This window comes from Lissotriton helveticus, chromosome 6 (assembly GCF_964261635.1).
Source record: "Lissotriton helveticus chromosome 6, aLisHel1.1, whole genome shotgun sequence".
Taxonomy (NCBI): domain Eukaryota; kingdom Metazoa; phylum Chordata; class Amphibia; order Caudata; family Salamandridae; genus Lissotriton; species Lissotriton helveticus.
The window spans coordinates 1,207,795,248-1,207,811,829 of NC_136067.1; positions in this window are offsets into that span (position 1 = coordinate 1,207,795,248).

Sequence of the window (16,582 nt, forward strand, 5' to 3'; positions counted from 1 at the left end):
GACCTTGTCTGTCTCTTCTATATTAGTCTGCGGGATCAGTAACTCTTCTCTTCTTTTCAAAGCTACTCTGTCTCTGGCGGCATTGATTATTTTTAAACTATAACCTCTGCTACGAAATCTTTCACACATGGTGTTCTCTTCTTCCTGATATGTGTCTATGTCACTGCAGTTGCGTTTGGCATGCAGTAGTTCCCCATAGGGTATACTATTGATTAAACTGCGTGGGTGACAGCTGGTTGCATTCAAGATGCTATTGCCTGCTGTCTTTTTCCGGTATAGCTTGGTCTTCAACAAGTTGTTCTTCACTACCACCTGCACATCCAGAAATTCCACTTCTGTGGTACTGTAGTTTCCAGTAAGTGTGAGATTCAGAGAGTTCGAATTTAGTTTGTCAATGAAGGATTGAAGTGAGACAGTGTCCCCACGCCAAATAAAAAAGATGTCGTCTATGTATCTCAGCCACAGGGCCACTTGATCGAATTCTGCCATTTCCCTGACGACCTGCTCCTCCCACCAGCCCATGAAAAGATTCGCATAGCTGGGGGCGAAGCAGGTCCCCATGACCGTGCCCTGTGACTGTCGATACAAGACTTCATCAAAATAAAAGAAATTGTTAGTAAGACAAAATTCGATCATCACCACTAACATTAGTGAATGTTGTGAAAAGGATGCAGATCTGGTTCTAAAAAAGTGTCTTACAGCGTCTAATCCTTGTTGGTGTATGATGCTGGTATATAAGCTGCTAACATCAAGTGTAGCTAGCATGTAATCTTCTTCCCAATAGATGTCATTTATAACTGTGAGGAAGTGGGTAGTATCCTTAATATATGAAGGAAGAGACATCACATATGGCCTCAAAAAATAGTCAATGTATTTCGAAGTACATTCCATCAGTGAGCCTATAGAGGACACAATAGGACGACCAGGGGGATTTTTAGGGTCTTTGTGCAATTTCGGAAGTAAATAAAGTACCGGTGTTCTAGGGTGTGCACAGTAAAGGTATTGATACTCCTCTTGTTCAATTAGACCTTTGTCTTTCCAATCAAAAAGTAGTTCCCTATACTTCGTGATGGAACGTAATAACTCCTCCTTGTTGCTCTTACAATAGCAATTTCCATCGCCCAATTGACGATAACCTTCCTCTAAATATTTCATTTTATCCAGTATCACCACGTTGCCTCCCTTATCACTTTCTCTGATGACAATGGTGTTATCTGTCTTCAGTTGATCAAGGGACACAATTTGGTCAGGGGATAAGTTTTTCTTGAATTGTGCAATTTTTTGATATCTCATTTTTGTTAGATCTTTCCCAACTCCTCTTTCAAAGACATCAATTGCGTCACATTGTACATTTGGTAGGAAGATCGATTTGGGTTTAAAATGAGATCCTGGATTGACTCCTAGATCTGTCCCCAATACATCCAGATCTGTAATGTTGGTGGGATCAGAGCTTAATACATTAATAAACGCTGCATCATTCACGTCAAGATTGCAAATAGTTGTAGAGGTACTCGTAGTTTCTTGCGTCTTTGGTTTGGTCGCATACCATTTCTTAATTTTCAATTTCCGTGAAAATAGGAATAAGTCAATCCGAGTCTCAGCAAAGTTCATGTTGTTAGAGGGGCAGAAAGATAATCCTAAAGCCAATGTTTTCTCTTCTTCTTTGCTCATTGGCCTTTGTGAGAGGTTAACGACTGTCATATTCATTTTTGGTTCTTTGCTCTCCTTGTCATCATTCCCATGGAAGCTTTGTTGCCGTTTGCGCCACCTCTTTTTGGCTTGTTTGTTCCGCCGGTTCCGCCTCTGTGCCCGCGACCTCGACCTCTTGCTGGACTTCCCGCCTGGTATGTATCGTTTCGTGTCTTGCTGATCATCTGAAACTGGAGTAAAAAATCGGGGTTTTTTGAGGGACCCTCAATTGCTTCCTGGATGGTTTCCACCGTCGAGGCATCCGAAATGTTTCCATCTGAGATATCACTCTCCGTTGTATCTTGATTGGTCCTGGTATGGCATACTGTTGTTATTGCTGCTCCTGTTTTCTTATCAAACAGATGGTCATATTTTTTGTGGAAGGTAAGTGTTCTACCCGCCTGGTAATCTCTATAATCTCTTATAAATTTCCTCTGTTTTTTAGCGGTAATTTCCTCTTCCAGTTTTTCCATTCTGACGGTTAATTTCTTAAGAAAATCCTCCAGCGCCTCCTTGGTCATCAGTTGACTAATTTCTCCTGTTAGCTTTTCTATCTCTGCCAGTATTTTTGCTCTGTCCTTAAAGGCGTATTTGACCAGGATTCGCATCATTATGCTGGAGCACGCTGCTGAATTATCAGACCATTCCTGGAGCATTTCCAAATCCGGGTCTTCATATGTGGGAACTGTGAATACACGAAGCCCCCTCGGGACTCTCTTGACATCAATGTAGCGTTGTAGCGACTCTGCTTCCCACCATTTGCCAAGTTCCTTTTTGTATAGTTTCTCCAATATCACTAGTTTAGCTTGTAAGCTTGTGTCTGGGCTGCTAGTAGTTGGTGCCATGATTTCACAGACCATGCTTTTTGGGTCTGTTGCAAAAAGCTTGTCCGCAGCTTTCTTTCGACGAGCATCTATCTCACCCGCCATGTTATTAAAATAGAATAAACTTCTATGCAGCCCTGTGCGCACAGTATAATCTTTTCAAAGTTATTTGATAAACTAACAGTGCGCTCCCCGCCTCTGGACTATGCGCAGTTAAATCTCTCAATCCGTGAGGGTTACCGTCAGTATTCCGTGACCATCAGCTCCACACCGCTCCCGATGGGATCCGTTGGTCCTTTTCCTGGCTAATCACTCCTCAATCCCCTGTATGCGCAATTGTTCGAATGTTCGTCCGTCCCAGATCTTGACATACAGATCGTCAAATCAAAGGGTTATCCGGGGTCTTTTTGTGTTCACCTCCCCAGAAAAAACGGAACGGCGTATCTTTAAATCCAGTGGGTCAGCTTACTCCTTTTGACAAGAATTTTCCCCACCACCGCTGGTTAAGGGTAGGCTGGCATGGGCGGTCCCGTTGCAGCCACCACCTGGCTGTGTCAATTCACTCCACAACCATCGAAGATTTCCGATGAAAAACGGGACACCCAGGGCTGCAATATTCAAGAAGTTTATTTGGCAGATGAAGAAAGTACAGCGACGCGTTTCGCCATTACGGCTTTGTCACGCTCGTCTCATGGCATTCAACATCGTTATTTAAACACCACCCTAGTGCACATAATGAAATTTCAGTGAAATGGCGGCGGCCATTTTGTAACATGCAAGGAACCATCATATTGATAGCACTTTTGAGTTCTTACAACTGTAATATACTGAATGGTCGTTTAACCTTATATTAAACCAAAGTCAAATCATAAAGGAACATGTCTTCTGTTATTTACGATCATTACCACCAAAATCAGTATTGTACGTATATTGTATTGCAGTATGCCGTTTTAAAGCCAATGCTAGTATATAATATTCTATTAAAAAAATATACATCCCAGTCCTAATGTTGTTGAACATTATCGCATAGCATATGATCCAAAACGGACTATGACACTATTGGACCACCCATTCAGGCGTCATGGTTTGTTTACCTTGTATCGTGATCAAATATCATCTAATGAATCATGGAATACGGCCAAAGAACACATTCTCTCAGCGCCGGTCTGCAACCATGTAGATTATGATGCCCCAAATAAACTTCTTGAATATTGCAGCCCTGGGTGTCCCGTTTTTCATCGGAAATCTTCGATGGTTGTGGAGTGAATTGACACAGCCAGCTGGTGGCTGCAACGGGACCGCCCATGCCAGCCTACCCTTAACCAGCGGTGGTGGGGAAAATTCTTGTCAAAAGGAGTAAGCTGACCCACTGGATTTAAAGATACGCCGTTCCGTTTTTTCTGGGGAGGTGAACCCAAAAAGACCCCGGATAACCCTTTGATTTGACGATCTGTATGTCAAGATCTGGGACGGACGAACATTCGAACAATTGCGCATACAGGTGATTGAGGAGTGATTAGCCAGGAAAAGGACCAACGGATCCCATCGGGAGCGGTGTGGAGCTGATGGTCACGGAATACTGACGGTAACCCTCACGGATTGAGAGATTTAACTGCGCATAGTCCAGAGGCGGGGAGCGCACTGTTAGTTTATCAAATAACTTTGAAAAGATTATACTGTGCGCACAGGGCTGCATAGAAGTTTATTCTATTTTAACAACATGGCGGGTGAGATAGATGCTCGTCGAAAGAAAGCTGCGGACAAGCTTTTTGCAACAGACCCAAACAGCATGGTCTGTGAAATCATGGCACCAACTACTAGCAGCCCAGACACAAGCTTACAAGCTAAACTAGTGATATTGGAGAAACTATACAAAAAGGAACTTGGCAAATGGTGGGAAGCAGAGTCGCTACAACGCTACATTGATGTCAAGAGAGTCCCGAGGGGGCTTCGTGTATTCACAGTTCCCACATATGAAGACCCGGATTTGGAAATGCTCCAGGAATGGTCTGATAATTCAGCAGCGTGCTCCAGCATAATGATGCGAATCCTGGTCAAATACGCCTTTAAGGACAGAGCAAAAATACTGGCAGAGATAGAAAAGCTAACAGGAGAAATTAGTCAACTGATGACCAAGGAGGCGCTGGAGGATTTTCTTAAGAAATTAACCGTCAGAATGGAAAAACTGGAAGAGGAAATTACCGCTAAAAAACAGAGGAAATTTATAAGAGATTATAGAGATTACCAGGCGGGTAGAACACTTACCTTCCACAAAAAATATGACCATCTGTTTGATAAGAAAACAGGAGCAGCAATAACAACAGTATGCCATACCAGGACCAATCAAGATACAACGGAGAGTGATATCTCAGATGGAAACATTTCGGATGCCTCGACGGTGGAAACCATCCAGGAAGCAATTGAGGGTCCCTCAAAAAACCCCAATTTTTTACTCCAGTTTCAGATGATCAGCAAGACACGAAACGATACATACCAGGCGGGAAGTCCAGCAAGAGGTCGAGGTCGCGGGCACAGAGGCGGAACCGGCGGAACAAACAAGCCAAAAAGAGGTGGCGCAAACGGCAACAAAGCTTCCATGGGAATGATGACAAGGAGCGCAAAGAACCAAAAATGAATATGACAGTCGTTAACCTCTCACAAAGGCCAATGAGCAAAGAAGAAGAGAAAACATTGGCTTTAGGATTATCTTTCTGCCCCTCTAACAACATGAACTTTGCTGAGACTCGGATTGACTTATTCCTATTTTCACGGAAATTGAAAATTAAGAAATGGTATGCGACCAAACCAAAGACGCAAGAAACTGTGAGTACCTCTACAACTATTTGCAATCTTGACGTGAATGATGCAGCGTTTATTAATGTATTAAGCTCTGATCCCACCAACATTACAGATCTGGATGTATTGGGGACAGATCTAGGAGTCAATCCAGGATCTCATTTTAAACCCAAATCGATCTTCCTACCAAATGTACAATGTGACGCAATTGATGTCTTTGAAAGAGGAGTTGGGAAAGATCTAACAAAAATGAGATATCAAAAAATTGCACAATTCAAGAAAAACTTATCCCCTGACCAAATTGTGTCCCTTGATCAACTGAAGACAGATAACACCATTGTCATCAGAGAAAGTGATAAGGGAGGCAACGTGGTGATACTGGATAAAATGAAATATTTAGAGGAAGGTTATTGTCAATTGGGCGATGGAAATTGCTATTGTAAGAGCAACAAGGAGGAGTTATTACGTTCCATCACGAAGTATAGGGAACTACTTTTTGATTGGAAAGACAAAGGTCTAATTGAACAAGAGGAGTATCAATACCTTTACTGTGCACACCCTAGAACACCGGTACTTTATTTACTTCCGAAATTGCACAAAGACCCTAAAAATCCCCCTGGTCGTCCTATTGTGTCCTCTATAGGCTCACTGATGGAATGTACTTCGAAATACATTGACTATTTTTTGAGGCCATATGTGATGTCTCTTCCTTCATATATTAAGGATACTACCCACTTCCTCACAGTTATAAATGACATCTATTGGGAAGAAGATTACATGCTAGCTACACTTGATGTTAGCAGCTTATATACCAGCATCATACACCAACAAGGATTAGACGCTGTAAGACACTTTTTTAGAACCAGATCTGCATCCTTTTCACAACATTCACTAATGTTAGTGGTGATGATCGAATTTTGTCTTACTAACAATTTCTTTTATTTTGATGAAGTCTTGTATCGACAGTCACAGGGCACGGCCATGGGGACCTGCTTCGCCCCAAGCTATGCGAATCTTTTCATGGGCTGGTGGGAGGAGCAGGTCATCAGGGAAATGGCAGAATTCGATCAAGTGGCCCTGTGGCTGAGATACATAGACGACATCTTTTTTATTTGGCGTGGGGACACTGTCTCTCTTCAATCCTTCATTGACAAACTAAATTCGAACTCTCTGAATCTCACACTTACTGGAAACTACAGTACCACAGAAGTGGAATTTCTGGATGTGCAGGTGGTAGTGAAGAACAACTTGTTGAAGACCAAGCTATACCGGAAAAAGACAGCAGGCAATAGTATCTTGAATGCAACCAGCTGTCTCCCACGCAGTTTAATCAATAGTATACCCTATGGGGAACTACTGCGTGCCAAACGCAACTGCAGTGACATAGACACATATCAGGAAGAAGAGAACACCATGTGTGAAAGATTTCGTAGCAGAGGTTATAGTTTAAAAATAATCAATGCCGCCAGAGACAGAGTAGCTTTGAAAAAAAGAGAAGAGTTACTGATCCCGCAGACTAATATAGAAGAGACAGACAAGGTCAGATTCATCACCACATATTCGGAACAAGCTCATAATGTGCGTAAGATTCTCCAAAAACACTGGCATGTCCTACAAACGGATGCACATTTGAAAAAATATCTTTCAGATAACCCACAAATTACTTTCAGAAAGGGTAAATCGTTAAGAGATGAACTCAGCCACAATAATGTGACTTCTAAAACTGACTCCAGTAAAAGGGATGGGGGTTTCAGATGCTGCAGAAAATGCAAGGCCTGCAAATTCAGCAAAGATGTCAAAACACTGTGTGTACCAAATAGCAAAAGGACGTTTACTATCCGCAAACATCTGACATGCAATACCACCCATAGCATATACATTTTGATTTGTCCATGCAACAAATGGTATGTGGGCAGTACCAAACACACGGCAAAGAAAAGGGTACTGGAACATCTCCGAGCCATTCATAACAATACACACTTTACCCGGTGGCCAGACATTTTTCTGAAGTGCATATGCAAAATGAACAGTTGGTGCAATTGGTTGTCATAGACAGTGTGGAATTGGGACCAAGGGGTGGCAATCAAGAACTATCCCTCAGAAAACTTGAGTCAAAATATATTGTGGATTTTGAATGTCTAATTCCAAAAGGTTTGAATGTGACCGAAGAATTGGCAATCCACCTGTATGAGTAATTGCTGACAGCTTTCCGCAGCTTCCTTGTTTTTTATACAATGTATTTTATTTTTAGGAATTGACACTTCACGTGGGGGCGGAACTACATGGATTTGATCCAATTGAAATGCACGTTGAACCTATGGAACAACACATTCAGAGTTGAACATTGAATACTGTTTTTGGCAGTGAGACTTTAACCACTCTTATCTTAAGTTAATTTGATTTATTGACGACGTCATATTCACCTAACGATGTGCCCACTGGTGCGAGATCTAAGATTCAGGATAATATGGTAGAAATATTTTCAAATATTTTCGTCTGACAAGACGTTATGTAACCTACTCCAGATCGGGGGTATAAAACTGTATTGTACTAGGTATGTTCGATTTAAGAACTTTCTCATTTGTGAGCCCACTGGGGCATCATAATCTACATGGTTGCAGACCGGCACTGAGAGAATGTGTTCTTTGGCCGTATTCCATGATTCATTAGATGATATTTGATCACGATACAAGGTAAACAAACCATGACGCCTGAATGGGTGGTCCAATAGTGTCATAGTCCGTTTTGGATCATATGCTATGCGATAATGTTCAACAACATTAGGACTGGGATGTATATTTTTTGAATAGAATATTATATACTAGCATTGGCTTTAAAACGGCATACTGCAATACAATATACGTACAATACTGATTTTGGTGGTTAATGATCGTAAATAACAGAAGACATGTTCCTTTATGATTTGACTTTGGTTTAATATAAGGTTAAACGACCATTCAGTATATTACAGTTGTAAGAACTCAAAAGTGCTATCAATATGATGGTTCCTTGCATGTTACAAAATGGCCGCCGCCATTTCACTGAAATTTCATTATGTGCACTAGGGTGGTGTTTAAATAACGATGTTGAATGCCATGAGACGAGCGTGACAAAGCCGTAATGGCGAAACGCGTCGCTGTACTTTCTTCATCTGCCAAATAAACTTCTTGAATATTGCAGCCCTGGGTGTCCCGTTTTTCATCGGAAATCTTCGATGGTTGTGGAGTGAATTGACACAGCCAGCTGGTGGCTGCAACGGGACCGCCCATGCCAGCCTACCCTTAACCAGCGGTGGTGGGGAAAAAAAAAAATATATATATATATATATATATATATCTCGGAAAATACTCCACAAAACCTCCAGCAAGCAAGCTTGCAACGCCAGCGAGAAAGGAGACGGACCACAGGATCAGGTGCAACGATGATTTAATCACACGAGCAGAAACAGCTACGCATTTCAGGCTATACGAGCCCTTGTTCACACTGCAGGTCAGTAAAGTTTAGTTGCTTTTTTTATATGCATTAAGGTGCTCGCCCTCATATATATATATATATATATATATATATATATATATATATATATATATATATATATATATATATATATATAATTCACTGAAGAAACCAAAGGTTTTAGGGGTGTTATAGCTAGCTGAATATTTCACTCGTACAAAACCATTGAAATTCCCCATTATAATTAGTTGTACTAACTATAAGTCGCGCGCAAGCAGTCCACTGCCGATGACACTTGCGCTCTGTTGTGTTCTGTGCGCGTTAACACCCTGGTCCACCGCAGCCTTCTATGTTGTTTGCATGGAGGGAGAAGACGGTTTGTCAGAAGTAAGAGGCATTCTCCTCACTTCCGGTGGGACACTTACGAGCGGCCATCTTAGGCTTTGGAATTGTAAGACTTGTTGTCTTAAGTTGTTTTCTTCTGTGCTTTTTGGTATAGCACATGTGGCATATTCTTCAATAAAAGACAAAACAGTATCATCTGAATCTGTTCCGAATTTGGGAGCATCCTTGATCCATAACAGCATATGTATATGAAGAGCACCTCTTGCTTGATACTGCTTTTTCTAAAAGAAATCCACAACTTCTCCAAGAAGAGGATTTTTTTATTGCAGATAAAAGACATTGTAGCTTCAAATCTATAATTGAAATTCCTGCATACATTAACAGGATCCGAAGAGCACAATTCTCCAGGTGTCCTGTATTCAATATTTTTTATATTCGAATTAGCCTCACGAAGAAATTCAAGTAAATCTTCCCAAGGGTATTCAGCACAGCTTAGGGTAAGGAACCATGTAGGAGTTCCTAAGTTTCTTAGCATACAATTAAGTTCTCCATGATAACGGTACCAATACTCATTAGTGCCACTCTGACATGCCATCAGATTAATCAGCTGAGATTCTAAATGATCATCTCTCTGGTGCACTTTATCCATAAATTCCTTTGAAGAAACATTTTGTAGATGTAGTTCTGTTTTCAATATGTGATTGACTGCTTATAGAAGTCCAGACAAATCACTTTCAAACAAAAGATGAAATATGTATGGGATACAATGTCAAAATCTTGGATCTTCTGCATACAATCTTGTTGTCCTATATTCAGATGCAGGAATCTGCACAGGTCGTTCATCATATCGTCCTCCTTTTCCTGTTGGGAACAACTGCGGAAAACAACAAGCTTCCAAGCTTCCTTCCCATACACTCATGGAAATTCCCTTCGCTTTTCTCATTTGGAATAACTCAATAGTATTCCCCATCACTTCTTTTGAATGAAGTGGGTGTACACTGTAATGTTCATAGATTTCTTCACTTCTGGACATGTCCACTTTTTCAATTTGTCCACTTGACGTTTCAGTATCTTCTGCTAAAAGTATTTCATCTTCTCCCATATACATATTTTTATAGTACTGATTGTTTTTTATCAGATACAAACTCGCCTTTTGCACTTTCCTAACATCCACTAATTCTTGCCAGATTTTCTTACTCTTAGTAGGCACACCATTACCTAGAATAACTAGTGGTTCATTTTCTACACACTCTCCACCAATAGTTTCAACATTTTTCCTTAAATCTAGAGGTAAATATACAACTCTTCCTTTTATTCCTCTCAGTAAATCTTAAGGAGGCAATTTACCTTTGTTAGGCTCTATACGAACAATAGCCTGAAATGGGTGCACACATTGAATGAGAATAGACGCATAGGTATTTAAATCTATCAATTCTGGAAGAATAGTTACCAACTCTAGATTATTATGGAGAGCTCTAGCAGGCATTTTATTCTCATCTAATTTATTATAACAATATTTACAAATATGCTGATCAGAACCCAAATAATCAAAACAATTCTCTACCAACAAATAAGTTGCAAATTCCTTTCACTTATCATTATTTTCTCTTTCACTTTTTAAATACAGATCAACAGTCCTAGTCTGATTTTCATAGTGACGCCGACAATAAATACACGAATAATTTGGCTTTTCACCTGAAATCACCTTAAACTTTTTAATTTGTTTCTTAACATTTTTTGTGGTAGTATGTTGCACATTCTCTTCAACATGTTCTTCTATTAATGTCTCAGTTTCTGCACTCTCTTGTTCGGGACCAAAGTAACAAAACTCAATTTCATCACAAACCTTCTTCACATCCGATACTGACCCACGCAAAAGAGCACTGTTCAACTCGTTTAATTTTAGTGCTGGACTTTTTGCATAATACAATCTTCTGACTAACTTCCGCATTTGAGAATGATGTACTGCTAACATCCTGAAATGATGAAAAACACTTTCACATAATTTTCTAGAAAGACAAGCCAGAGAATGACCTTGCAAACCAGTATTTTTTCTCAACTCTGCAAGGATCTAGTTCTTGCAACATCTTAATATATCAATAGATTCTTGTCGTACACTACAAATACTACTACAATCCCAAGTGTACACTGGGGCTTTAGGACGACTGCCTAGAACTTCATCAGCTAAGACTTTTTCTGCATTTCTGGAAACCATTTTCTCTTACTCAATTGGACAACCATTTCTAACCTCATAACCTCAACCACTGGTATCAACTGCATGTAATAAATCATTGGTCTGAAAATAACTCTCTTCATTAAAGAAAGGCTTTGAACTTGAACTGTGTTTGCATTCACCCAAAAAAAATCACAAAAATGAGTTCTGTTAATTACTCTTTTCCTCTTACTTTTGGCCTTCATTAAATGGATTGGTTTATCTAGTGATCGAATTCTGTTTAAAACTAAAATGAATAATTTCCTTTTTCCTTAAAAAGCCTTTTGAACAATGGATTCAATATGCTTCTCATTTTTATAAAATAGTGCTCTTTGTCTATATTTTTTCACCTCTTTGAGCAAGTTATGTACCACACTATTTTACGTTTGTTTAACGTATTTCTTCATAGTGATTTTGCCTTCTTTTACCATACGTCATATCTTTTGACTGTAAATTTCCTTTTTTTCCTTTCCTGTTCTTTTAATTATTTTTTCTGGTTGAATCATTGTCAGTAGTTTCCACATTCTGTACACTGTTTTAATGTTTAGAAAGTTTTTTAATGAATTCCGTAGTTGTCTTACTGGAAGATTTTTTCTTTTTACCCACGTGATGTTGGTCATCCAATACTTCTTGTTAATTTTTCTTCACATAATTGTCCTTTTTCCGTCCTTTTCTCTTTCTTCATTTTTCAGGCATGATAGCTTTATTTTAATGATGAAAAACAAAATCTGTAAAAAATAAACATAAATAAATGTATTTTAATAAATATATAAATGATACTTTTCTATTAGTAAAAAGCACATTCTATATAAAAAATCATTTAACCATTTTCTTTTCTCATCGCTAATTGAAATTGTAATTAAAGGTGTATACATAACTGTATAGGAATGCAAGGGGAGTAACAGGGTGTTGACAGCAGTGTATGGATTCTGATTGGGGAAATTTGTAGGCCTGAAACACAAGTGTGTAGGTGGTTAGAGCACTACATGCATAGTGCATCGGAGTTTGAAGCACTCCTTGTCCTAAAGCCTGGCTCTCTGCATAAGTACATGGCTACTAACTGGATAATTAGACTAGTACAAGGACAGACACTGGGTGAATTTATAATTGGTTGAGCTTTACTTCAGTGAATGGATTAGTACATGGTGCTAAAAAGGTCACTAGAGGTATGCAAAGAAAGTAACAGGGTGTTTTCAGCAGTGCATGGATACTGACTGGGGAATTCTAGGCCTGAAACACATTTGTGTACTTGGTTAGAGCACTACATACATAGTGCATAGGAGTTTGAAGCAGTCCTTGTCCTAAAACCTGACTCGCTGCATGAGTACATGGATACTGACTGAATGTTTAGAGTACTATAAGGAGAGACACTAAGTGAATTTATAATTGGTTAGGTTTTCCTTCAATGAATGGATTAGTACATGTTGATGAAAGGGTCACTATAGGATTGCAAGAGTAGTGACAGGATGTTTGCTGGACTGTATGGATACTGACTGGGATATTTTAGGCCTGAAACACAAGTGTGTAGGTGGTTAGAGCACTACCTGCATAGTGCATAGGAGTTTGAAGCAGTCCATGTCCTAAAGTCTGACTTGCTGCATTAGTAAATGGACACTGACTGAATGATTACAGTAGTATAAGAAGAGACACTGAGTGAATTTATAATTGGTTAAGTTTTCCTTCAGTGAATGCATTAATACATGGTGCTGAAAGGGTCACTCTAGGATTGCAAGAGGAGTAACAGGGTGTTTGCTGGACTGTATGAATACTGACTGGGGAATTGTAGGCCTGAAACTCAATTGTGTACTTGGTTAGAGCACTACACGCATAGTGCATAGATGTTTGAAGTAGTCCATGTCCTAATACCTGACTCGCTACATGAGTACTTGGATACGGGCTGAATGATTAAAGTAGAAATGGGGTTGGGAGCACACTGCCTCACATTCCCAGCACAGTTCGCCCCTTTGTATCCTGGTAAATGCAGTACACAGTTCAAACTTACTTCAAAATTAGCTGGAGTTTTTCCACAAAGTTGGTGCAGACATTGCTCTGTATCTCTAGACACGTGTTTCTGGGTTGGCCCATCATCAGTAGAGAGCAGCAGTATTACAGAGCAAAAGAAAAATCATCTGGGGTTGCTGGAAATGCTACCAAGTTACTCTCAGGTCACAGTACCACTCACAGGCACACAGGTGCATCTGCAAAGCTCGTCAGCTTGCTGGCTCAAGGGAGCCTTTTAAACAGAAATGGGGTTGGGAGCACACTGCCTCACAGTCCCAGCACAGTTTGCCCCTTTGCATACTGGTAAATGCAGTACACAGTTCAAACTTACTTCAGAATTAGCTGGAGTTTTTCACCAAAGTTGGTGCAGACATTGCTGTATATCTCTAGACACGTGTTTCTGGGTTGAGCCCGTCAACAATAGAGAGCAGCAGTATTAGAGAGCAAAGAAAAATCATCTGGGGTTGCTGGAAATGCTGCCAAGTTCCTCTCAGGTCACAGTACCACTCACAGGCACATAGGTGCATCTCCAAATCTCGTCAGCTTGCTGGCTCAAGAGAGTCTTTTAAACAGAAATGGGGTTGGGAGCACACTGCCTCACAGTCCCAGCACAGCAATTCAAGTAAGAAATCATTGTGAACTGCATTTACCACAATGCTAAGGGGCGAACTGTGCTGGGAGGTGAGGCAGTGTGCCCCCATCCCCCTTCTGTTTGAATTATTAGAGTAGTATAAGGCCTAAAGCCTCGCTCGCTGCATGAGTATATGGATACTGACTGAATGATTAGAGTAGTATAAGGAGAGACACTCAGTGAATTCATAATTGGTTAAGATTTCCTTCAGTAAATGGATTAGTACATGTTGCTGAAAGGGTCACTGAAGGAGTGCACCAGCAGAAATAGTGTGTTAGTAGGAGTGTATGGATAATAACTGGGGAATTGTAGGCCTGAAATGGATACTGACTGAATGATTAGAGTAGTATAAGGAGAGACACTCAGTGAATTCATAATTGGTTAAGGTTTCCTTCAGTGAATGGATTAATACATTTTGCTGAAAGGGTCACTATTAGGCCTGGGTGGTAAATTTTGTTACGCTCACGGAATTTGCAATATTTTCGCATTCCGCCTAGAGCGCGAAAATGTCAAAACTTTTGCAAATCGGAATTTTTTTCTTGTTCGCGCTGTAAAAATGCGTTCTTGAGCACACGGTAGTGATTTACCGGTTCCCTGCGTTCGCCGACGAGTTTTCCTGTCTGTTAGCGTGCACCACGAGATGTTGGATAACCTGTCACACTATCCCGTGCGAATTTGCGATCGCGACCACGTAATTCGACCTGGAACAGGAAATAAGCATCGCGAGCAAGATGGCCGCGCCCATTAGCGAACTCATGGGCAAGTTAGAGGTACATTTCCCCGTGAGCACGCAAAAACACATAGCGAACGGGCAGAAAAAGCAATCTCCGCGTCTTCGCAAAAGTTCCGCATGCTCGCGGAGATTTTGCGCAATTTCACGATAGTTTGCGAAAGTCAATTTTGCTAATTCGGCCCACCCCTAGTCATGCTTATATCACAATGGTTCCCGAATGCACACAGACTCACTGTGTTATTCTAGACAAATAACAGTATCCATTGGACTTTACCAAAAAACATTTACTAGTCTGGAAGAGTTAAGATGACTGCACCAATTCCACATATTTTAGAACTGCACTTTACTGTGGAAGCCTAACTCATAAGCCGGAAGCTCCGCCTCCGGGCCTGAAACTCCGGCTCCGAGTGCGGACGTAACGTTAGTAGTCTTAAATCTATTCTGTGAATAACAAAAGTAGTAAGTTCATTCTGTGAATCCCGAAAGTAGTAAGTTCACTCTGTGAATTCCGAAACTAGTAAGTGCATTCTGTGAATACCAAATAGTAGTAAGTTTAGGATTTAGTCTTAAGTTCATTCTGTGAATCGGGCCCTGCATTTTCTTATTCAGAATCTCTGTACTTCACTGCTCTTATCAAAACCAAAAAATGGCAAATTTTCCCTCTCATTCTGCAAACATATACATGTAAATATCAAATCACATTGCTTCCCACATTAATGCAAAAGCTAACACACATTTCTATTGGTTACACATTTCAACCCTTTCCAATTGACATAAGTTTGAACCCTACCCCCAATCTGCTTACTGCCTGTTACCATGGTAACAGTTCGTAGAATGAATGAATGAAAATAGCACTTATATAGGGCATTGCTACCCGTGGGGCATCCCAGCGCTTCCTGTCACCACACTCATTTAACAGTAATCAAGCAAAATGAAAGGTCTTCAGCTGTTTCCTAAACCTGATATGGTCAACTTCAAGGCGGATGGAATCAGGAAGCTGATTCCAAAGCCTGGCTGCGTTATAGGAGAACAGTCGTCCTCCAGTCCAAGACCGTTTAACCTTTGGAACTGACAGCAGTTGCTTATTGCTAGATCTCAGGGTCCTCTTTGTGTCATATAACTGCACCAAGGGCTGCAACAAGGCTGGCCCTTATGGACAATTCACAATGCTTTAAACGGGCAGTCAATGAAGTCGTCTGACGGCTAATTTAGCTGACTTATGCCTAGGGATACGCGTCAAAAGTCGAGCAGCGCAATTCTGTGCTATCTGCAATTTCCCGATAGTTCCCAGTGGTGCCCTCAGGTAGACTACATTTGCGTAGTCCAACCGTGAAAGGACCAAGGATGGAAACACCATGCGCCTGGCTTCAGATGGCAGAAGGGGAAGAATCTTCCGCATTGTCCTAATCAGGCCATAACAATTAGCGGCAACCTTACTTGCCTGAACTTTGAGGTTCAATTTACAGTCCAACCAGACCCCAAGACTCTTAATGTGTGTCTTCGGGACAGGAGGCGCACCCAGGCAGGGAGGCCATAAAGAATCCAGATTGTGAGGTGCAGCATGTCCAAGAATCATTATCTCTGTCTTTGTGCCATTTAATTAAAGAAAGGACAGATCCATCCACTCAGAGACCTTCACAAGACAACCCTTCAAGCCTGAGTTTGAGATATCTTGCCGATTAAGGCCTACCACTAATTGAGTGTCATCCGCGTATGTGACAGTGTGAATCCCCCAGGGAAGTACCACCTCAGCCAATAGCCTCATATAGATAATAAATAAGGTGGGACTCAACGAAGAACCCTGCGGGACTCCACACTGCAACGGCCTCCGCTCAGAAAGAACGCCTTCTTCAAAGACCACAAAGGACCTGTCTGAAAGAAATGACTGTAACCATTCC